Source organism: Tursiops truncatus, chromosome 5 (assembly GCF_011762595.2).
Source record: "Tursiops truncatus isolate mTurTru1 chromosome 5, mTurTru1.mat.Y, whole genome shotgun sequence".
Lineage (NCBI taxonomy): Eukaryota > Metazoa > Chordata > Mammalia > Artiodactyla > Delphinidae > Tursiops > Tursiops truncatus.
Window position 1 is genome coordinate 7,874,378 of NC_047038.1, and position 26,143 is coordinate 7,900,520.

The 26,143-nt window shown below is 34.9% G+C and overlaps 1 pseudogene; it reads left to right on the top strand.

Annotated features, from left to right (window-relative positions):
- The first annotated feature begins 23,552 nt into the window (after positions 1–23,552).
- Positions 23,553–25,187, top strand: LOC117312371 (E3 ubiquitin-protein ligase makorin-1 pseudogene; annotated as a pseudogene).
- Positions 25,188–26,143: the final 956 nt, after the last annotated feature.

Genomic DNA, 26,143 nt, shown 5'->3' on the forward strand with positions numbered 1-26,143 from the left:
CCAACCTATGAAGTTTTTTTCCCCTGAAGATGTGTAGTCATTATTTTTTCATTCGTGAATGCATGCACACCATAAATATTTGCTGAGTACTAACTGTATGACAGGTGCTGGGTTATGTATTGGCCGTAATAAAAAGAATAAAACAAACACCCTGTTACCATGTAAAGTAGTTAAGAGAGTGATAGAAAGAGCACATGAACAAATAGAGGGGGAACAATTTACAAGTGATAACTGCGTACAGGGTATAGGGAGGCGAAGCAGGTGTAGGGCAAAGAGGGATTAGTTTATCCTGGTATTAGGCATCACACACAAAGTAAAAAATTGATCTGAATTTTAAAGGTTACACAGTGATCTGAAAGTGGAAGGTTTGGATTGCAACATGAAAGGTGTGGTGCGTATTTCAGGCAAAAAGAGAATCATGAGAATAATTGAACAATAGCTTTTCTCATTTGTTGAATTGCAAAGTTACATATATATATGTATTATCTATAACATTATCTAGATATAAAACTTTATCAGTGTATACATGCTGATACTGATATACAGACATACAGTTTGTATATTCATAACGCTGATCACCATATCATTTAGTTTGTATACTGATCAGTATAGCATAGGATATAAGAAGAACTCAGAGACACAGAGTGTTAAGAATTTAGTATTTCAAGCAAGGTTGCCAGTATTTTTCTGTAAAGGTTCAGATACTTAAGCACTGTAGGCCATATCTTTGTTGCAGCTACCCAACTCTGCCATTGTAAGAGCTAAAACAGCTATATACAATATAAAAATTAATAGGTGTGGCAATATTTCAATGTAACTTTACAAAAACAGGTGGAACCAACCTTTATAATAATTTTTGAGGTTTGGCTTAAAGACTGTATTCCCCCCAAAATAATTTATATTTTGTGTTCCCGATTTCTTGGTGACATTAAATGCCTCCAGCTACTTTATATAAAAAAGTATTCCCTAGAGTTCTTCAGAAACACATAAGAATTATGAATTCAGATATCATGTGTATGTGAATGTTTTTGATTCTAAATTCTTAAGGAAGAAGTTTTACCCTGGCATAAAGGTAAAGTTTGAAACAAGCATGTTTTCTTGACATTCTCTTTTGTAGGATGGATTACTCTTTAGTTTACACTCATTCTAAGAGAAGAGCCATTAAGTCACTCAGCTTTATTTGTTGAGGTTTCTACCAGATTTCTCACAAAATCAGACCCTAGATTTTGTCTTTTGCTGCATAATAGCATAAATTGAAGGTCACATCCAAAGGATTTAGTAAATGACCCTTCTTAACTCTCTGGATTTCTTTTACTTTGTTTTTGGTCTCTAAGAATTTTTTAAATATATTTTCCATCTTATTGATGCATTTCATGAGACACTTTTATTTTTATATTTTTTCGCATTTTAAGGGTTTTTTTTTTTGCTATATATAATCAGGTATATCATTCTTTAACAGCAGTGTTGATCAATCTTCCTTTCTATTATCACTGTGTTTGAAGTAGATTATATTTTCATTATCTCATACTTGTATCTTCATAGAAATTTTCTGGTTAAAAATCATCCCAAATACTGTTTCCAAAATTGACTTTTTCCCCAATCTGTAGTTTAAATGAGTTCCTATAAGTTTCAACCTTGTACTCATATTATTCAACCTTATTTCTCAAAATATTTACTTTCTGTTATGGGTTGAATTGCTTTCTTCCAAAAGATATGTTGGTATGATCTGGATACAACCTATTTGAAAATAGGGTCATTGCAGATGTAATTAGTTAAGAGAAGGTCATACTGGAATAGGAAGGGTCCTTAATCCAATATGCCTGTTGTGTTTATAAGAGACATAGAGACACTCAGGGTGAAGACCACCACGTGACTATAGAGACAGAGATGGGAATGAGGTATCTACAAGCCAAGGAATGCTGAGAATTTGGAGTAATTGTCAGAAGCTAGGAGAGAAACCTGGAACGAACTCTCTTTCTGAGAGCTTCAAAAGGAATCAACATTGCAGCACCTTGATTTTGGACATCTAGCCTCCAACTGTGACAGAATCAAGTTTCGTTGTTTTAAGCCACCTGGTTTGTGGTAATTTGTTAAGGCAGCCCTAGGAAACTAAATAATTGACAAACCTGATTTCCAACTATATTCTTTCAAAGATTCTTTATGAAAAAACATCTAAACAATTCTCTCATCTTCTGAAATACACATGATAATTAAGCTAATTTTTGACTTTTTTCTATTTTTTTCAATTCTTACCAGTATGTTTTCTCTCAACCAATCCATTCTGCTATATTATTTTTCTTAGCTATGTCACACATTTTTTTCTCAGAATTCTTCAAATAGATATATAATTTCTCATAGGCATATTATATTTTTGTACTTTACACAATATAGTATGTGCTGGACTCATTCAATATATTTAATTTAATATAAGCACACTTCTGTAAAATGACTATATGAACTCTTGGTAAATTAGACCCCAAATAAAATACACTAGACATTTTCCAAATAAAGGATTGTCCCTCTGTTAGGAATGCAAATAATAATATTTCAAATTTAATTTTGCAAACTGTAGACTTTACATATCAGAAAACAAAAATTGACTTCCTGATTTCAATACTTCCAGCTTTTAGCAACAGGTGGTTATAAGCAGCATTCATTGTTTCTTTTTTCTCACCAATTATGTGTGCTCTGGCACTATTTGTCTTAAACCAAATATTTCTTCTCAGATTTTGACCAAGACTGAGTTTTAAGTCAAATATTTTTTGAATAATATGCATACTCTTTGAAAAACAAGTTGTTGACTGCATTTTTGTAACAGAAAGTATGACTATTTAAGTATTTAATTTTAAAGCTGGGTGAGATAAATGATTATTAAAAGCATTCTAAAGCATTAGCTGTTTTTTATTAATGTGTGGCAATAACTAGTTGAATTTTTAATATTTAACTGAAGGGTTCCTGATGTTTGAAGTTTATAAATTTAATTTTGTGGTGCTATTTACTTAATAAAGCTGTTGTTTAAGTTGTTCTTTAAAATATGTGACATCTAAGATTACATTCTTTGATTTTTCTTAAGTTTTAAAATATATCTATGGGATTATTGAGACCCAAATAAGTTATCTGTCCATGATTACACAGATAGCCAGTGAGAAAATAATTAGTTTCAGTATCCCAACTACTTATTATTTTCTTTCTTGGTCACCAACATATTTCATAAATCAATATATATTTGTGTGAATCACAGTATGTTTAGCACTGTTCTGGAAGCTAAATAGTGGTATGAGTATTAATTATCCCCAGGTTGTGTTGTACTTTTCTAAATTCTTAATTTGGCTTTTCACTTTCTTTCTCAAGGTTTTGTATCTAACATAACTCTGAAAATCCCAAGGCAGAAGTTCCTGTACAGTGTTCTATGAGGGATAAAAAATCCTTTGTTTGCTGGTGAATGATGTTGACCCTAGGCTTAGAGCAGGAGGGAAGCAATCTCTCCTCAGCCTCCTCTATTTCATTCCATGTTTACCTGGCTGACTGATTATGTACTCTGAATGGACACCTGGCCAGAAAATTCAAGACAGTTCAATGTTTTATGCCTCTGACATTGCAATTCACCCTCCAAGTCTTATTTGTTCAGAAATTTAAAAAATATTATTTCCAGATCATTGGATCTTAAAATACTGAAACAGTTAAAGCAAAAAGGACAAAGAGGATAAATACTAATATTCTAAAAAGATCCTCCACATAGGATTTAGATAATAGTCTAACTTGTAGTAATAGATTTAGAGAATAGTCTAAATTTAGATAATAGTCTAAAGGAATGTTAACAACCTAAGATTTATTGAATTATTTTACATCGTGTTGTATCTTTGTTTAATTTGATTGTATTACAGGATTTAACAGGTATGTAGATTTTTTGTCAAACCAAGACAATAAGATACACACTGTGAAACGAAGTAGGCTGATGGATTGATCATTTTGCCCCACCAAATTATTTCGTATTGTACATGTCCCCATCTCAACAGAAACACACACGCACATACACACACCCCACACACACCACACACGGTGTGCTTCATAAACGCCTTGAATCAGAGCATGCAAAACAAATTAAAACCTCTGCCTTTTCTTAAAGTCTGGGGACACTTTAAAATTTATTAAACTCCAACCACACTTGAAGATGTTGACTGTTGTAAATTCTTCAAGATTTGAAGGAGAAGATGATGAACATTTATTAAATAACTTCACTGAGCACTGAGCAATGGCTTAAGGGAAGGTGAGCTGGGCCTGAAAGACAATTTTAAAATCATAACTAATTTGTTTTCTGTCTCAACCTTTCTTTGTACTATTACTATCATGTGATATATCATTTCACAATGTGACGGATTATTAAAAGTAGCATTAATGTAGAGGAATTTTCTATCTCCACCCATGATGCAAGAAAAAATTGAATTTACTATATACCTGTGGCCTTTGTATTAAAAATTTACAGTTACTACCTATGTATATGATGTGATGCAAAAATCACTCATGTGTATAGTGTGACTGGAAACATCCAATGTGTGACATTCAGTCATCACCTGTCATCCTGTATATAAGCTTAATCTATCTATTGGTTAGCCATTATTTTCAGACCCTGAAGTTACATCAGAGACACAGTCTTCTGCCAAAAAGGTAATGTCACTTGAATTTAAAATAAATGTGACATCTCTGGTTATTACATGGATATTATATCTGACTGTTGCTGCTACCAAACTGTCAAATGACTCTACTGATTTTGGTTTATGAGAGAAACACCATAGAGTTGTCATGTTTTTCTTTAGTTGTAGAGTTTCTTTGAACTTGTTATTTTTATAAATTTCACATTAAATCAAACTAAGTTGTGTTATGCACCATTTTACATTTGCAGAGTGATTCCACATGTCTTCATAACAATCTCTTAAGTTAGATCTTATTATATCAAACCTAGACTACTGTGAAGCCTAATGAGTTCTCAAGGACACAGGCCATATTATAAGGTGAAAACCTGGAATCAGAGAGAATCAGAACAATCAACAACTATCACCTACCAGAATTTCCCATTAGAATACTTCATGAGTGTTGCAAGCTGAAGCTTGAGCTAGGCCCAAAATTCCTAAACAAATGGACTTGTTCTAGGGAGTGAGGGATGGCCAGAACACTCCTTGAATATACAGATATATAATGGGACACTTTTAATTGGGTCAGTAAGAAATGAGGAAAATACAGCAATAAATGGGGAGAAAAAGGTTATCAAGGTATCCAGATAGGTTTTGAGCATTGGGATGCACCCCAAGAGAGGAAACTGGAAAGAAAATATAAATTACCATATGCGTTGAGTAAAAAAAACAAGAGAGTAGGAGAAATGTTATAATTTGCTGAGCCAATAGGTACTGAGGACTCAACAGAGATCCCCCTAAATTGGTTAAACTTAATACAGAAAAAATATTTCCAAACACATAAATCCATGAATCTGAACCTATCTGTATGCACATTGCTTTTTTTTATTTTAAAAGAGTGTTTCAGGAGTTGGATAAGCTAAATTGAAAATATTTTCAGCTGAGGTCCGAAAAGGGGCAGAGACCCTCACTTAAAACAAATGTTACTTAATTGATGGAACTTACTTCATTTGGTTAACATACCAAAACAAATGGCTGGTAGAACCGTAGTTTCATAATTCTGATATATTATTTTATGGTACACTCCCTCTGTTTTGCACCATTTCAACAAAACATGACAACACTGATTGTTTGACTTCCTTGCAGGGGTTATTTTCCTGAATTTGTAATTCCAATTAATAATATTGTCTTATCATTCTGATGTTACTCTTAAAATAACTATCAAAGCTATGGTCATTTTTTTTTTGTAGCTACAAGTATCAAAAAGAGATTATAAAAAAAGAGATTAAAAGGATGAATGATCAGTAATCCTTTCACTTGATCCAAAGCACGTTTTTAACTGTATCTTGCTAGAACAATGGATTCCCCAGCATTTCATGAAAGGCAGTCTCTGTATATTTGTATATGAGGCATACTGGGAGTGGTAAATGGGCTTGTCCTGTCCCTCCTAAATTTGGGGTAGATGCACAAGAATTCATATGATTAAAGTGTTCTGTAGTCAAAACTCTTTTAAAACTACCTGTGTGTGGGGGGGAGGAGCATCACGTAACAACCAGTTATACAAAGATTAAGTTGCAACCCACTGCACTTGCCCGCAGACAGAGTGCATCCTGAAAGGAATCGGGATAGAAAAAATCAGGATGAGGCACTTTGTGCTTTGGATACATGTGTCCCTAGATAGTTAGATGTATATCTCAGGAAGAATTTCAATGACCCCAGATTCCTGGAGTTTCCCACATATAGAAAAACACTAAAGTCATCAACTTGAGATAGCTGTCCTTTGTGATTAGCAGTAATATTTAACCAAGATGTATGCTTGACTACATGTATTTCCCAGCCAAAAAAAAAAATCATATATATATATATATATATATACTGGCTCCTTCCTACCTCTTCAGAGCAGTTTACTCAGAATTACTGAGTGGCTATCTCCTGAGCTATTGTTCTCAGTAAGACCCCATAAAAATGCAGACTCACAACTCTCATGTTGTGTGTTTTTCTTTAAGTAGACATACCATTTTATTTTATTTATTTATTTATTTTAACATCTTTATTGGAGTATAATTGCTTTACAATGGTGTGTTAGTTTCTGCTTTATAACAAAGTGAATCAGTTATACATATACATATGGTAGACATACCATTTTAAATTAAGAACACATGAAATGATATTTGGATATCTTAATCTAACCTTCTGTTTCTTTCTCTGTATGCTGAGCAGATATCTGCAATTTATGAGATAGTTCAGCCATATTATATAATAAAATTTGTTTTTAAACAAAATAAAATTTGTTTCACATTGTCTTTGAACAAAAAGAAATAGGATTTTAATTCATAGCCAATTAAAATGAAAGAACATGAGATTACCAGAGTTTTGGTTTTTTTTGTTTCGTCCTGTTTTTGTTGTTTAAAGGAGAGGAGAGAACTTCAGACATGCTGGCTAGGACCATGCACCCGAAGTTACCTGCAAAGTAGAAACTAGAATAGAAATGCACAAGTTCCCAACTCATGGCACCACACTGTCTCTTTCTACGTATATTGACTCATTAAGACCTCACAACTACTGATGAGGAAAGTACTTTTATTTTAGACGTGAGAAAGCTGAGACATAAAGAGTCTGGCTTGTTCAGGCTCATGCAGCCTAATTAGTGGAGGCAAGACCCAAACTAAGGCAGTGTGCCTAAAAATTACCTGATTTTATTGCAATGCTATGTGTAATCTAAAATTAGAAATTTTGAAAAATCATCAACATCAGTAACTGACTCAAAGTTTGAAGGACATAGCAACAATCATAAAAAGTAAAGCCTCAAATATATTGTAAATATATATTTACTGCTTTTATAAAGCAGCAAAATACTGAAATAACAGTGTATTATAGGGACATAACATATGTATATACACATACACATATATGTGTACACATGAGTTTCACATATATATGTATATATACACATATTAATTTCACATGTACACAGACACACATATACATGAAGAATCTGAGATATCTTTATAGTCTAGCTGATATAGGTCTTCTTAAGCTGATGTCCTGTTCCTACAGGCTTCCTTAAAATCTAAATGTTTTAGTACATAGTGAATTTAACTTAATTATGATATAGCAAATTTACACCACAGTAGTTTTAACTTTTCAAAAGTATCCAAATTAGAAATTTAAAGCAAACAAATATTCACTTAAAAACAATGTGAACATCTATAAAATGTTTGTGCATAATACTTCAAGTTCAATACAATACAAGTCTCCCTCTCCCTTTCTGGGAAAAGAATGAACCACTGAAGTTTTTTCATGATTGCTAAATGCATATACATACATATGTAAAATTGCAAGGTGGCAAAAGAGAATAGGGAAATCAGTTCCTCTAGATAGCAGCATAATAGGCTAAAATATGGCCTTTAAGGAAGAGTCTCAGAGGAAAGCATATTATTTCATAATAAAAGAGCAGATTTAGTACAATGCTTCCATTTGCCTGTTGAAAGCAAGAACACTGATACTGTGGATGTCACCTCCTTTCCCCCACCATCGACTCATCAAGTTTTGAATAGTTATTAGTTACCAGTAACTACTAATAACAGAGTAATAAATAATGTATTTCCAAGAACCAAAACTAGTCTATCAGAAAAGTGACCTAAACATGAGTTTTTCACCACATAGCAGTGTTTAGTAGAAGAACGTGTTGAAAACCCAATCTCTCTATAGGTACCTAATCTACATGGGACGTCAAGGCAAACACAAGAAAAGAAAAGAAAAGGCTTAATTCTCCCTGTTGAAAATAAAGGAAGAGACTTGGCCCCCTTCCTTTCCTTGGAGCATTTACTTTAGAAAACTTATAAGTTCTTTCTGTCTCTTTGAAATGTCTGAATATCTTTTTAAAAGCTAAGTAAGCCTCTTGCCATGTTTCATACCCTGGAATGTCTTTCCCAAGGGCCTAGGAATCATCTCCTTGAAATTATAATCATCAAAGAAGATAGGGCCTCTATCTCCCCGTTTTTTTGGAAGGGTAGAAGCCTAACTTCAGTGGGTGCCTTGCTCCAAGATGCAAAAATTCCTCCTATCATGAAGATGGTAGAAGTTTCTTTCCCTTTGGATTAAGCCAATTAATAAACACAGGTGGCCCACCAAAGACCAGATGAATCTAGGATTAACTTCCTGTGATAAATAGTGACGACAAGTCCTCTTCCTTAGGACTAGCTATTGTTTATCTTGAGAATGCATATGTAATGGGTCATATATGTTTGGCTATACAAAGGGTGAGACTTCCTTCTATCTTTGCATGTGATGCACATAATATTCTGCTTTAATGCCTGTTTAATAATAAAAGTTGTGTTCTTTCTCTTCTAACTTTGTGGAGAAGTTTTCTGGTTTGGGAGAAGGTTTTGTTTTTATTTAAATCTTCCCAACAGGGGTCAACCCGTAAAAAGGGAAAATTCACTCTTGTTCATTTGACTTAGATATCATAAGTATAAATTCAGTGTAATGTAGTAAATGTAAAACTATATCTTATTCATGTTTAGTTCTTGGATTGTATTCTCAATGAAAGCATTTGGCTGAGAAACATCAACTTTGGACCTCCAGCACTTGCAAAAAACTTGGGCCACTGACACTTTTTAAATAATTAATTTTAAAAAGTATTTGGTTTGTACTCAACATTTAGATTAATATTGCTAAATATTTTCTTCATTTCTTAAAAAATATGAATTAGATTTATAAAACAAAATAACAATAGCTTCCTTTCTCCCTCAGCTTCTTAGTGATATAACTTGTATTGTTTGATAGTTTAACTGTGATGTTAAAATGCTGGTATATCTTTCCTGGGTCAAGACAGGGAGCACCGAAGCAGAGAAAAGGGAGAGGTTTCCACAATCCAGCTATGCTCTACTGCTCATTGCTTTTGGCATGCTTCATGATGAGTGAGGGTTACAGAATGCTATGTACAGCCTTACTGCAGCCAGATAGAATTATATCAGTGAATATTTGAAATTATAGCTATTTCCAAGTGTGGAATCTATGAAACTAGATAATACAATTTTCACAACCACCAGCAAAGTTCACTTTGCATTATAACTGTAACCAATATTGATATTTATAAACTTTCAGTGAAAAATACAGGGACTTTTAATAAAATTGCTTCTTTAATCTGACCTAAAATCAACACTGCAGCACAACTCTGACACTATTATTTACTAAAAATCATCAGAGTACATCTAGCTAGATTTCATCTTTCTTATGTGCTCCAACATGGAGAATTGGTAAAATAATTAACAACTTAATTATGAAACAATACACAGGTCTTGAATAAGGTGATCTGTCTATTAACCCTAATCTAGCACAGTGTTGTTAACTAACCATGAAACTCTGAGGAGTCATTTAACATCTCTGACCTTCAAATTCTACAACTGTGAAATCAGAGGACTAACAGTACTTTTCTTTCTTCACCCCAATACTGCTTTGTTTATTCCTTCATTTGTTTTTGTTATTATTTTCTTTTCCTTAAAAATCAAATGAGATACTGTATGTGAAAGCAACTTGTAAAATTTCAAGTACTATACAGATACTGTTACTCATATTTGCCCCCCTTTCAAGCTAATTTGTACTTAAATGCTAACACCCATCCTTTGTTTCCTTAGCAGGTACTTGAAATTTCCAGTACTCAGTAGTTCTAGACTGTTTTCAGAACTTGATTGGCTCTAAGAGTTTGACTGGACACCGACCTAAGAAAAAGAAAGAGCAGTCTGCATTTTATTACTGCTAAAAGAACTTGCTGAAAAGTAGTTGGGTTCCCCCTTTTATGACTCTATAATCAAATGCTTTTCATAGCCTTCCTAATTTGTCTATTCCTTCTTACGTTTTAAGATCCTTGGATGTATTTTCTGTTTAAATCCACGATCGTGCTTATTTGCATGTATTTACACATTAATGCAAGATAGGATATCCTAGGCATGAAACAGTGCAATTACAATTAGAGACAGCCTCCTGAGCCACTCCAGGAAATTGCTTAAGTCCTTTTTATACCTACAGGGTCATATGGAGATGAAACTTGTATATGCCATGTATAATAAATCCTCAAATAAGTTTTAATGGAAACAAAGTAAGTCCTGAAGTGCCCAATCATGTAGGTGGTGGTGTTGCCCACAGACATGAGGAATGAGGAGAAACTGTAAGCAGTCTTGTTGAACAATCACCTTTAACAATTGCTTCAGCGAATCTTTATATGTATTTTTATTTGTGCAGATATTCATCTTTCCCCAAAGGCAATGAGATGGGTAACAAAAACAATACTGTAAAAAGGTGAAATATAAATCAAAACAAAGTATCAGTAGAATATATATATATATGTATATATATATATATATATATACACACCCATATACACACATGTATGTGTATATGTATATATCCATATCTTAAGGAAAGAAGGAAAGGAAGGCCACACTAATATTCCATAAATGAGCTTCTGATTGTTTACTCAGCTTTAAAGCTGTCAAAACAATAGGATGAAACATGGTCACTTGTGGAACTGCCATCATCTGAAAGGAAAAGAACATTAATTCCTTAGGGGAAGTAAGTTATAACTTGCATACTTCTACCAAAAACAAAATAAAACAAAACAAAACAAACTTAAAACTTCACCTGGGACTCTATCTAAAATAGAGCCCAGAATAACAGTTCTTTCTACAGTCTTCCTAGAGATAATGAAGTCACAGATTTCAAATGGCTAGATAGTGCAACTTCTTTAAACAAGGGCCAGGGCTTAATATTAAAATAAAGCTCAGTAAGCTCATGTTTGTGTGGTCTGGCTTTTAGGGACAGACAGAAAATACCTACAGGAGTGGCTAGATTGGATACCATCCAAAGCATTTGACCAAGATAATTTCTCTAATCCAGTATATTTATTGGGACTGAAGAACAGTACAGAATATAATGTGTTCTCAGATGAAAGCCTAGGCACTGACTTTCTGAAATGCTGATGGAAGGTCATTCATATGCATTAAAAATCAAATAATGAATAAATACAATCAAGAATTTGAATTTCTCAAGAATTGATGGCTGGTTCAATTTAGACTCATAGGTGGTACAAAGTATTTGCTGAAGATCATGTCAAGCTTTATTTTTATTTTTTTTTTATTTTTATTTTTTTTGCAGTACTTGAGCCTCTCACTGTTGTGGCCTCTCCCATTCTGGAGCACAGGCTCCGGACGCGCAGGCTCAGCGGCCATGGCTCACGGGTCCAGCTGCTCCGCTGCATGTGGGATCTTCCCGGACCGGGGCACGGACCCGTGTCCCATGCATCGGCAGGCGAACTCTCAACCACTGCGCCACCAGGGAAGCCCTAAAGCTTTATTTTAAGTACACATTTCTTTTGTACGTGCAAATTTAATCAGGTTAGCATCAAAACTCCAGGGAAATCATTTCAGTGCATGAGTATTTCTTCTTGATAATGCAGATTTCAAGATAAATGTTGTTATAATTTTTTAACAAAAATAACCACATCTCTCTACCAAGCTTGTACTTCTCTGTTTATCACCAAAAGTATAGTACTTATATAGTTATCAAATAAGAAATACTTAAAGTAGTTCCTTTTTTTAAAAAGCTATATAAACTGCAAGTATCCCCTAAGAACAGCTTATATCTAATTTATTAAAGAGTATTCCAGGTCCTGCCTACTCCCAAAATAATGATGAAGACAAATTACCTCTGATATAGTTAAGAGTAATATGATTCCAAAATTTAGAAATACAGCACTGTAGCAGGGTCTATTAAAACATCATCATTTCCACTTCCTCCTAGATTGTATTTGCCAGCCTCCCTTCTTGTTAGACGTGATTGAGTTCTATTCAACTAAGGTGAATGTAAGTAACTGATGCCTCTCCTACCCTGGCCCATAAAAATTGTCTTCCACTCATGACCCTCTGTGCCCTTTTCCCCCTGCCAGGCAAAAGTTGTTGCCAAGGGCAATCTTGGGGGACACATGTCTCTGACACCTTACTACTGAATTACTCTCAGAACAGAGCACTTCCACCAACCTGCATCTGCCTTGATCTGGATGCCCGAATGAGGAATAAAAGTCTGTTGTGTGGAGACATTACACATGCAGGGGTATATTTATTACTAAATATTAGTTCAAGTCTATTAATGTTGTCTTGCACATGAGATCTTGCTTCTATTTGAGATTATTTTACCTCTTTGTATTTCTATATAACTGTGAAAGACAGTCTTTAAATTTGTGTTTACACAAGTAGTAGTTTGGTTGTATTAGCTTATATTTCCCAACTTCTTTGAACTCATCTCTTATGTCTCCTTATGCTTCAACCACTCTGGTCTTCTTTCTGTTCCTTGTATATGCCCGGCTCATTTTTGCTTTAGAACTCCTGCCCTACGTTTTCCCTCTTCAATGTTCTTCTTTCTCCCTTTCATCTTTGCACGACTGTCTTCGTCTCATCTTTCGTGTGTTAGTTCAAATGTCATCCTGAGAGCTTTCTTTCATCACATTAATGGGGACCACCTACTACTTGACTTCCCAAACCCTATTATATCATTATAGGAATTTTGCTTCTTTATTTATTTTGTTTTCGGTTGTGTATTTATGAGTGTGTATGTGAGTGTGTGTGTTTCTGCTCACTCTAAATCTAGCCTTCAATATGACAAAGATTTTGTCTTTTTTATTCCCCAACTTTCTTCAGTGCTTTGGGTAGATAATTCCTGGTACATAGTAGAAGATCACTAAATACATTTTCAATTCACTATGAACAATGATGTTCAAAGATAGACCAATAGCTTAAAAGTTGGATTGTCAAAGCCAGTAGCTGCACAATGAATATTTCTAGTGTAGTCCCAGTTTATCTTCAAGTATTACTGAGCAAACTAATTTACCATAGAGTTGCATTACTTAGGGAGATAAAGAGGCAAATATTGACTCTGGTTGAAATGTCATAAAAGTTTTATGGGTGCCTATTTAACATTTCATAAAAATTTAAATGAATCTATAGTGCTTTACATACACCATAACCTCATAGTTAATGAAGAGCTTATTGCCTTTGTAGAAAGTAATTAAAAGGTGATTTACTGTTGATTTTCTTACAAGTATCAATGAACTTTTAAATATAGTAGTATTGTATTTTGAAATTAATGGAAATATGAAAACCATGTTTAACTTATTTAAAAATAAAAATGATGTTGTCTTTTATTCAAACCTGATAATTAAATCATGTACACTCTTAAGAAAATCTATAGAGTTGCATTTAAAATATATTTTAATATGTACTATATATTTTTGCATAAATGGCTTATGGAATGACTGACAATGCAGTTATTGAACATAAAAAAGGTTTAAACCTGATTATTTTATAATTAATTTAATCACATTCACTATAGTATAAATTAGGTTATATTATTAACAAGACATACACTTTTAATTACAAAGCACGTATTTAGAAAATCAATTAATTTTATTTAAGCAACATGTTTGTTAAGAATAAAACTACTTTAAAGGGATCAAAAATGATAATTTCCTTTAAAGAGTGGAGGTCATTAAATGTTTTCATTTGAGATAGGTTTTATTTCTGTTTTTTGCAGCAATATAGGAAACCAAGAGATATGCATTTCAATAACATGTGGTCTACGTGGGAAAATATGATTTACCTCCTTCTGTCTTTACTCATATATGTATACTTCTCTTTATTCACATATTTAAAATAATTTACTACATATTTGTATCTTCTCAAATTGAAGTAAAACCTGGGAAAAAGAAATAAAAATATAGGTTCCTCTACTCAAGGAAATTATAGTTGATTTAATCAAAGTATTGACTAGACAGATGAATCCATAGGACAACATACATACTTAATGAAATACTATGATATTTATGTGTTATTGAGGATGTGAAGACTATGGAACAATATATGCATTTTGGGTTATGGAGAAAAATTATGTAGTAATTGGCATGATCTTGTCAATAAAAACTATCATAAATCCCTGTTTAAGAAAAAAATGTATCAGAAATATGACTCCCTTTTAGAAGGCACAACACTTCAATTAAGGAAAGCTATTTTGAAGCACTATTTTTTGAACTCAAAAATACATTCTTTATTTGGGTAAATTATTTAGTTTCCTTCTGTGAGCTGAAAAAGGAGTTTATCACCGAATGAAGGAACATGGATTCACTAATCAGTCTAAGAAAAATTCTCAATGAGATTAAGTTTTATTAAACTCTTTTCTCTATCATAACAGATACATTTTGCTATTTCTATTCCTGTGTTTACTTTTCATTCAATAGAAATGAATAAAAACTCTTGTTGTTGATTAGTTTTATTACAGAGATTGACTTATCTAAATTGTAAATATTTATATTTTTATGAATGTCATAGCTGGTAAAATAAATTTTAAACATTGTGGAATGTCATAAACCATGGAAAGTGCAGTAAATAGTGACAGTTTAAAAATGGAAACATTGTTACTCACTTCAAATATAAATTAACTTGAAATGACTCTGTTCAGATGTTAGCACCTTAAATTGAATTATTTTCTCACAGACATTATTAAAAACCCCAAGTGATTTATGGTATTTAAAAGAGATGCTCTCTCCTGTATTCTTTCTATGCTGGTAAAAATAAAAAGTCTTTAGGAAGTTTCAAAATCTAATTATGAATTTATGCTTATTTATGCTTACTTGTTTTCCAATAGCCTTTCTCCAAAGAGCTCATAGCATAGACTAATGCAGAAATAGATATAATGTTAAGGACAGTCCAATATGTTACAAGCTTTAAAAGGATTTTGTTTAACATCAAATGACTGTATGTTAAAGATGTATCTAATGCTGTCTTATTTTTTTTGTAGTTATGGTAATATTCTTTTATTTACTACTTACAAACATCTTTAGTGAAGGAAGCTGAGCTCTTTATAGGCTTGCAAATGGGAAGACATTAATGAATATGAAAATAACTTTCATCTTTACTGTAGCCTCTCTATTTTCTTTCTTTCCATAGCCTGAGTAACTCAACTGCTTTGGTGGGTGTATATTCTCCCTAGTTTATATAATGACCAAAAGAACTGAGCTTCAGCCTTATGCTTTTACAAAACAAAATTAATTCATTATTTGATCATCTGACCCTGATGGGTAAAATGATATTAAGAACTCTGTTCCTACTTTTTTCTCTAGCTCCAGTCATCAATAATGAATTTATTCTTATAACTGAATTTGTCTTGTATTCATTCATTCTTGTGACTAAACTGCATAATACCCAGTAAGTCTCTAAATTGTACCTTGTTTTTTACTTCATACTTTAATAATCTTTGTATTGTACACCGAAGACTGGTTATACTGCTTTAATGTCATTTTGATTTATTCCAAGAATCATCATCCTACACCAAAACGTAGCACTCTTGTCTATGTCCCCAAAGTCCTGAAGGTAGGAACAGTACACCTTCTTCAAAAAGATTGCAGTACTCTTCCAGAAATTTCTGAGCTATGGGTTATCTAGTTTATATTATCTGCTTGGTCAGGATCACATTCATATACCATGTGGCCCAGAATCCCCACTGGAATATACTACTAACTCTTTGAGATGTCTTGTTGCTTTGTCTGACTTCCTATCAGAGAAGATGTGTCCAAAGATTGCATAGATATTGTGGCAGCCATTATACAATGTGTTAATTTACCACACTAAATATTTACTCTCACAAGTGTTTGAATCTGTCATTACTATGGTTAGGATTTGTGTGAAATACACATATCCTCAAAACTAACCTGTCTCAAGCATGACCAAGATGGCAGAGTACGGAGACCCTGAACTCACGTCTTTCCAGAGCACATCAAAATTACAACAATTTACAAAGCAACTGTCTATGAGAATGACCTGAAGACTAGCAGAAAAGATTCTCCACGAATAAACATATAAAGAAGGAACCACAAGGAAATGGGTAGGAGGGATGGAGATATAATATAGTCAAGACCAACACCCCTGGTAGGTGACCCAAAAACAGGAGGATAATCACAATTGCAGAGGTTCTCCCAAGAAAGTGAGGGATCCAAGCCCCACTTCAGGCTCCCTAGCCCAGAGGTCCTTCACTGGAAAAATGAGCTCTCAGAATGTATAGCTTTGAAGGCAAGTGGGGCTTGTGTATGGGAGAGCTAGAGAGCTGTAGGAAACAGAGACTCCTCTCTTAAAGGGTACACAAAATCTCGCCCACGTTGAGGCCCAGCACAGAGGCAGAAATGTGAAAGGAACCTGGGTCAGACTGACTTGCTGTTCTTGGAGAGACTCCTGGAGAGGCAAGAAGCAATGGAGACTCCCCTGGGGATATAGATGCCGGAAGCAGCCATTTGGGGGAACTCATTCTGCCATGAAGATGCTGGTGCTGGAGAGTATCATTTTGGAGTCCTCCCTCTAGCCTATTAGCTCCAGAGGCTTACCCACTCACCAGTGGGCCAGCACCAGCCCCACCCCCATCCTCAGAGCCCTGCAGCCAGTTGTACCAGGAACTCACCCCATAAGTGGGCTGGTAGCCATTGCATGAGGCAGGGCCCCATAGCCAAATTGGCCAGGGGCCATCCCTGCCTACTAGTGTTCCCACAGTGGTCATCCCTGCCACAACAGAAAGGTCCACAAGCCCCATATAGGGGGCACCTCTGTTGACCAATGGTGAGTGTGCTGCTGGGCCCCATAGAACATCTCCTACATAAAGTCACTTCTCCAAGATCAGGAAATGTAACAGACTTACTTAATACAAATAATTAACACAAAGAATTAGACAAAATGAAGAGACATGGAATATGTTTCAAACAAAGGAACAAGACAAAACCCAGAAGAAGAATTAAACAAAATAGAGGTAAGCAATCTACCTGATAAATGTTCATGGTAGTGATCATAAACATGCTCAATGAACTTGGGAGAAGAATGGATGAACACAGTGAGGATTTTAACAAAGAGTTGAAATATAAAGAAGAAGCAAACAAAGATGAAGAATACAATAAATTTTTAAAAATACACTAAAGGAACCAACAGTAGATTAGATTATATAGAGAAACAGATCAGCAAATTGAAAGACAGTGTAGAGGAAATCACTTAAGCAGAACAGAAAAAAGAAAAAAAGTATTTTAAAAATGAAGGTAATTTAAGAGACCTCTAGAACAACATCAGGTGTAATAACATGCACACTATGTAGACGAGGAAGAGACAGAGAACTTATTTGAAGAAATAGTAACTGAAAACTTCCCCAATATATTTCCCTGTGCTTGCTGTACAATATACCCTTGTTCCTTATTCATTTTATACATAGCAGTTAGTGTCTCTTTATTCCATACCACTATCTCACTCTTCCCTCCTTTCCTCTCCCCACTGGTGACCACTAGTTTGTTCTCTATATCTGTGAGTCTGCTTCTGTTTTGTTACATACATTCATTTGTTTTATTTTTAAATTCCACACATAAGTGGTAATATACAGTATTTTTCTTCTTTATCCGTTCATCTGTTTATGGGAAAGTAGGTTGCTTCCATAACTTGGCTACAGTAAATAATGCTGCTATGAACATTGGAGTGCATGTGTCTTTTCGAATTAGTGTTTTCATTTCTTTGGATATATACCCAGCAGTTGAATTCCTGGATCATGTGGTAGTTCTATTTTTAATTTTTTGAGGAACCTCCATACAGTTTTCCATAGTGGCTTCAGCAATTCACAGTCCCACCAATAGTATACTAGAGTTCCCTTTTCCCCGTATCCCTACCAACATTTGTTATTCTTAGACTTTTTCATGTTAGCCATTTTGACAGGTGTTAGGTGATATCGTGGTTTTAATTTGGATTTCTCTGATGATTAGCGATGTTGAGCATTTTTTTGATGTTCCTGTCGGCCGTTTGTATTTCTTCTTTGGAAAAATGTGTATTCAGTTCTTTGGCCCATTTTCTAATAGTGTACCTACAGAGTCTTTGGAGTTTTCTACAACAACCCATCATGTTATCTTGGAAAAATTATGATTCTTTTTTGTCTTTTCTAATCTTTATGTCATTAATTTATTTTGCTTATTTCATTATGCTAATTAAGAATATGAGTATAATGTTTATGATAAACTGTGATTGTTGAGATCCTTGTATTATTTATTTTAAAATTATTGTCCTAGGATTTCCCAATTTTTCAAGGTTTATGTTGTGCAATAAAAGTTTTGTAGGTAATCTTCATCATGTTACAGAAGCCTTCTTTGTTTCCTAGGTTTTTAAAGATTTTCTTAATACTAGGAAGACATATCAGACTTTGACAATACATATTCTGAATCTGCCATGTATATTTTTTATTATGTTTACTCTGTTAATGCATTAAATAGTATTTATAGATTTCATTTGTTTACCTATACTTGTTCATTCCCAAAATAAAATCAACTTTTCATTTTGAATTAACTATTACTTATACTACTAGAATATAGCATTAGTAGTTTGTTAAAGATACTGTGCTCTTTGTTGAGGAAGAAATTGACTATAATACTCCTTGGTAAAGTTTCTATCTCTTTTTGGTATGAAGGTAATCTAGCACCACTGAGTGAGCTGGAGAGTATTCCCTCTTATATATTTGCTTGAAAACTTTGGCCACCATTGGAATGATATGTTCCAGGAACATCTTGTGGCACTTCACTTTAACAATCACCTGGACCATGTGTTTTCCTTGTGAGTTTTATTATGAATATTTCAGTTCGTTTAGAATTTATAGGGGTATCCAGGTTTTCTGTGATTCACATGCAAGTTATATTTTTCTAGAAACTTTGGTGTTTTATCACAATCCTCAAAAGTTAATATTATATTTATTTTCACATGCAGATATTTCTGATTTATTATCACTGATATTATATTTTATGTGTGTCTATTCCTTTTTGTTTCTTGCTCAATCTTTTCTATCTTATTTTATTTTTTTAATGGAACAAACATTGCATTTATTTTTTTTTCTTTATATTATGTTTGTTTTCTGTTTCTTTGCTTTCTAACTTTATCTGTACTATCACCTTCATTTTTGTCTTCCTTGGCTAAATTATTTTTAATGTCTGAAAATACATCATTCAGTACATTAACCCCTTTTTTGGTAATAAAAATTTCAAATGCAATAAAAATAATTTTCACTTAGAGAAATTCTGTTCTTAGCTTAAATTTGTCTTTTATAACTAATAGACTGTCAATTGGTGAATGTTGTGATTTTATTATATTTTATTTCATTAAATTAATTATATATCTTATTTAAATGATTGTTATCTCAGGTGTTCTATGATCTCATCTATTAACTTTTACTAATAAGGCTATATAATTACTCCCTTTGAATATAAACATATCATATTAAGCATGTGCTCCAGTCTCTCAGGATCATTTTGGATTATGATTCTTTACCCAGAGATTTAAATATTTGTTATCTGTACCTTGATTGAAATGTTCTTTAAATTACTGATAAAAATTAAAAAGTATAAAAGCAAAGGAAAGGTCTTTGGCAATGCTAAAGATATCTGTGGAATAACATCAATTCCTTGATCTTATTTTTTATGTATGGTCACTCATCACATTAATATTACACATAACTCAACTTTCTCTTTATAAGTTACCTCAAGAACATTCAACAGTGATACCAAAGTATTGTTTTTCAAAGAAAAGTCAGCGTGATGCCATATGTGTGTGTATGTGTGTGTGTGTGTGTGTGTGTGTGTGTGTATGGGTTGGGGAAAAGTATTAATAAATGTCCAGAGTTGTTATTTGAAAACTATTAAACACCCACTTTGTTTTTTACAATTATATATTATAAGAAAAGTCAATAATTCATAACTTTTTAAATTTCATCTTGTCCTTTCATAATGTTTGAAGGATAGTATCATTTAAAAATGACTATCATATTTCTTTACATATATCACATTACTTCTATCATTTCTCCTCTACTCAGTTATTGTGTATCTTACTTTACATTTCTTCAGAGATATCTAGTGAGTGCTGCTTATGAAGGTCAAGGTCATATCCCAGTGGAGAGATGCAATGAAAGAATGCACTGTCCACCTGCCCTGCTGGTGTGAAGTTCTGATCTCCACCTACTTGTTCATAGAGGCACCTGTGGAACTCCAGCAACTAGAACGACTAGATGAATTATCAAGAGGAAAACTATTACTTCAGGTCAAAGAAAAGAAAAAAAATGATTCAAATGAAGGAAAAAGAACAAATTTTACTATATGGGCCCAAACAAATACTATCTGTTGAGTGTGTGTGCATGTGTGTGTGTGTGTGTGTGCACGCACGCATGTAACTTTAAGATAAATGATGAGGCTTTGAAATATTTTTTTTACTGAAGTATAGTTAATGTCCAACATTATATAAGTTACAGGTGTACAATATAGTGATTCACAATTTTAAAGGTTATACTCCATTTATAGTCATTATAAAATACTGGCCACATTTCCTGTGTTGTACAATATATCCTTGTAGCTTATTTTATACATAATAGCTTGTACCCCTCAATCCCCTACCCCTATGAGGCTTTGAAATATTTTAAATGTAGACATGTTGAAGGCAAATATAATTTATTCCATTGAAATAACTGATTATTGATATAATGCAATTATTTTCTTAGTAAAGCATTGATTAAAATATGTCATTTTTTCAAAATAAATTAGTAAACCCTATTTAGCCTCTTCATTTCTTATTTAAACATAAATGTAGATAGTAATGAGAATTGTTGAGTGTGTCCATCACGACCAGTAAAATGTAAACTTTCTTACTTGTAAATTTGATTATTTAATATTGTTAGCAAATTTCCTCAAGGTTGAATCTGTATTTACACATTTCAAAACATAACTTTGACTAATTTAAATGCAGCAGGAGAACATGAACTCACCTATAATTAACTGACATTAAATAGCAATACTAAGAACGAGGCCTAAGAGCTTGTGCCTCTAATCCACAGAAGGCCTGACCCCAATGGCCAAGAGCACTTCAATTAAGTTTCATTGCTCTTCATTACATTTCCTCAATATATGTGTCTGATGTGATTGTTTTTGCTCTCACAAGAGAATGGGACTTTTGATAAGGGTTAGAGGTAACTGGATTTTATATTATTTAATTCTAATGGGAAATCTCCTTAGGGTTTTTAGAATCAACTATTCAGTGGTATTCTTTCTTCTTCCTTGGATTATTATGGTTTCCTATTTTTGCACAGAATACTTAACTACTTTAATTGTTCATTTTACTCTATGCATAGATGTGCTTTTGTAACACAGGAATGCACAACGACTGCTTTTTGTGACAAAAGCAGAGCAAGAGAAACAGCAGCAACCCAGATTAATAAGGTTATATTCAAACAGTCTCTCATACCTTATGAAGATCTTTGTGTTAAAGCTTTAAGTGGTTCATTCAACATATATTATTTCATATATCAATATATCAGAAGTTGTGAGTCTCATGTAAAATATATCCAAGGAGCAAAAGCTATTGGTGAGCAGATATCATTCTATATATTACATTGTACAATAGAGAGATCAGATGGTTGAGATTTAAAAGAAATATTCATATTCCTTCCAGGTAGTGATAAAATGTCAGCAGCAAGAATGGAGAATGAACAACTGGTGTGAATGGCAACAACATGCAAACACATGCACACATGCACACACACACACAGAAATCCAAACAATGAGAAGTAATGTGCATCTTGGTAAATAAAGCTCTTAGATGCTATGGCACAATGTCAGATGTTAGAAGACAGGAGGAAACAATAATATCCCCTTCTGAGAGATCCGAAATAATAAAGACAGTAATTGGGTACATTGCTCATTGTTGCTAGGTCATAGAAACAAGTTCACATGATTCTATCTATTAGTGAATGCAAGCAGGGAGTAGAGTTTTTATTAAATAAAATATGATGCATTGTTTAGTCAGGCACATGAAGTAGATCTAAACTAGAAAAAATATAGGGAGATATGTTTATAAATAGATGCAAAATTAAGTGAAAATTTATATGATTACTATTTATAAAATGCATGTTTTTTACCAAATATCTTCCTTTATTTTTACATAAAAAATATTTTTGACTCATTATTTTGATAAGAGTAGTTCTAGTTTGTTCACAGTGGTTCAGAGTGCAGATATATTTAGTAAAGTATAAAGAAATGCAAGAGGATAAAAAATACAAATTCAGAATTTTAAGCACCTCTGTGTGGAAGAGGAATACAATCAGTAAAGATTTAACTCTAAGTTTTATTTGTTAATAGTGGAGATAGAGTATTTTTATATTCTTTATACCTTTTATATATCTGAAATATTTCAAAATAAATTAAAACTTTTTCCAAAATTTTTGACAACACAACTAATAGATTAATGGTAATGGTACATATTGTAGTAACTTGAGGATAGAAATGGAGCAAGAATACCATAAGTTAGGATTTGAGAAGGATCTGATATTAGAACTGAGGGCACTGAAGCATGCCTGCATTACAGGTCTGCCCCTATTGAGTAATTTTTTACCTTCCATCTTGGTCAGTAGCAAAATCTCTTTCCACAATAAAACATTCTTCAACTGAGAAGGGTCAACACTAATGGATCTTAAATAAATATTAGTATTGTAGATATCCTAGTAATTTTTACACCAAAACTTCTTTCACAACCCACTCATAATTTTTCAGGAGCACTTGTGTGTGTATTTGTACAGTCCTTGTACATATAAAAATGTTTATTGAGTGACTGTGTATGTGGGTGTGTGGGTGTGAACATACATACTTCCACATTCAGTTCTGCACAGGTTTGATTTATATCTCCTCCTGAATTATCTGCTCTCATTTCTTTTTTACCCAATTATTTCTAGTAAATAGAGGTACAGAATGTTACTATGTTTTATAGTCTGTGGAAGACAATAAATTATGAGGTGGCCTTAATATTATAATACACCGAGACGCGATGCGGGGCAGAGGGGAACGAGCGGGCGCCTCAGGGTCCTTCTCCACCCCTCGCCTTGCCGCCTTCTCCTCCCCGCAGCCGGACCGGAATTATGTGATCCCGGAAGTTCCGGCGCCATTGCTGTGTGGGATAAACAGTAATGGCGGAGGCTGCAGCTCCCGGAACAACAGCCACAACATCAGGAGCACGAGCGGCAGCGGCGGCAGTGGCCTCCCCCACCCCTACCCCCACAGTCACCTCCCCGTCCCTGGGGGCGGGGGGCGGGGGAGGCGTCAGCGACGGCAGCAGCGGCGGCTGGACTAAACAGGTCACCTGCAGGTATTTCATGCATGGGGTTTGTAAGGAAGGAGATTAACTGTCGATACTCACATGACCTCTCTGACAGTCCATATGGTGTAGTGTGCAAGTATTTTCAGCGAGGGTACTGTATTTACGGAGACCGCTGCAGATATGAACACAGCAAGCCATTGAAACAGGAAGAAGCAACTGCTACAGATCTAACTGCAAAGTCACCCCTTGCTGCTTCCTCAAGTCTCTCATCAGTAGTTGGACCGATTGTTGAAATGAATATGTGCGAAGCTGAGTCAAGAAATTCAAACTTTTCAACTGTAGGAGCAGGTTCAGAAGACTGGGTGAACGCCATTGAGTTTGTTCCTGGGCAGCCCTACTGTGGCCGTACTGCCCCTTCCTCCACTGAAGCACCCCTGCAGGGCTCAGTGACCAAGGAAGAATCAGAGAAGGAGCAAACTGCAGTGGAAACAAAGAAGCAGCTCTGCCCCTATGCTGCGGTGGGAGAGTGCCGATATGGGGAGAACTGTGTGTATCTCCACGGAGACTCGTGTGATATGTGTGGGCTGCAGGTCCTCCATCCAATGGATGCTGCCCAAAGATCACAACATATAAAATCTTGCATCGAGGCCCATGAGAAGGACATGGAGCTCTCGCTTGCCGTGCAGCGCAGCAAGGACATGGTGTGTGGGATCTGCATGGAGGTGGTCTATGAAAAAGCCAACCCCAGCGAGCGCCGCTTCGGGATCCTCTCCAACTGCAACCACACCTACTGTCTCAAGTGTATTCGCAAGTGGAGGAGTGCTAAGCAATTTGAGAGCAAGATCATAAAGTCCTGCCCAGAATGCCGCATCACATCTAACTTTGTCATTCCAAGTGAGTACTGGGTGGAGGAGAAAGAAGAGAAGCAGAAACTCATTCAGAAATACAAGGAGGCAATGAGCAACAAGGCGTGCAGGTATTTTGATGAAGGACGCGGGAGCTGTCCATTTGGAGGGAACTGTTTTTACAAGCATGCGTACCCTGATGGCCGTAGGGAGGAGCCACAGAGACAGAAAGTGGGAACATCAAGCAGATACCGGGCCGAACGAAGGAACCACTTCTGGGAGCTCATTGAGGAAAGAGAGCACGGCAACCCCTTCGACAACGACGACGAAGAGGTTGTCACCTTCGAGCTGGGCGAGATGTTGCTTATGCTTTTGGCTGCAGGTGGGGACGACGACCTGACGGACTCTGAAGACGAGTGGGACTTGTTTCACGATGAGCTGGAAGATTTTTATGACTTGGATCTATAGCAGCTTTGCGGGGCGTGTGAACTGGTCTGCTGAGCCTCAGACGGCAGCCGTCCCCGCTCGTGGCGGCAGCGCCCGTGGTTCTCTTCTAGGCAGGCCTCTCAACTCCAGGTGCTGTCGTAATAAGTTTTACCCAGGGCCTGTCTTCTCAATTCCTCACCTTTCCCCAAGGAGTATGTTGTTTTCTCTGTTTCAAAAAGTTACAAAAATAAATCTTAAAGTTAGGTTTTTTTTGTAACATGAATTTAACTGTCAGACAGAGTGTAGGTTTGTTGCGTCATCTGTTTTCAGCCAGATTCACACAGTTCAAGGGTAGCATTTCTGGATTTGCAGTACTCACTTTTGAGGACCCCAGGTGCAAAAGTAACAGCATTGGCCCTGCTGTGGGGTCCAAGAATTGGGGTGATAGGTGAAGGATCTGAACTGTGGCATGTAGCCTTCTGCTATAGACTTAGGCAGATGCTTGAGGTTTCTGGTGAATTCTGCACATCTGTGTTTTTATATCTGTTCCCTGCCCTGTAATCCCCACCCTGTGCACTTGTTCTGTGGTTTTGGTCTCTTGTTTAATTGCACACAAGTACTACTGCTGGGTAACCAGAACCAGGTGCGACTGTGTTGAGATTTTTACTGTGTTTAGCCTGATAGGAAAATTGTGAAAGAACACATATAAAGATATAGTGGAATAAAATAAATGCAGAGTTGGAAGTTGACTCCCAAGGGCTGATAGACTTGGTACGTGTGAGTGTGTAACAAGCTTCTCATCCCTGCATAGATGCAGTGTCTGTAGCCTTAGTGGAAAAACTCAAGTTTAGTGGTTTCAGCCTCGTGTGGCAAATAGATCTTAAAGGACAAAGCAGTACATTGGTAGCTGTTAATAGAGCAGGGCTAGCTCTGTCTCTATAAATAGGGAAATGGGCTTAGCCATAGAAGTTCAAACTATCTGGTTGTCTCATGTATTAACACAAACTGGGTCTCAGTTACACAGTTGTATTTAATGTTTTATGATCTCCTAGACTTTCTAGTCCAGGCA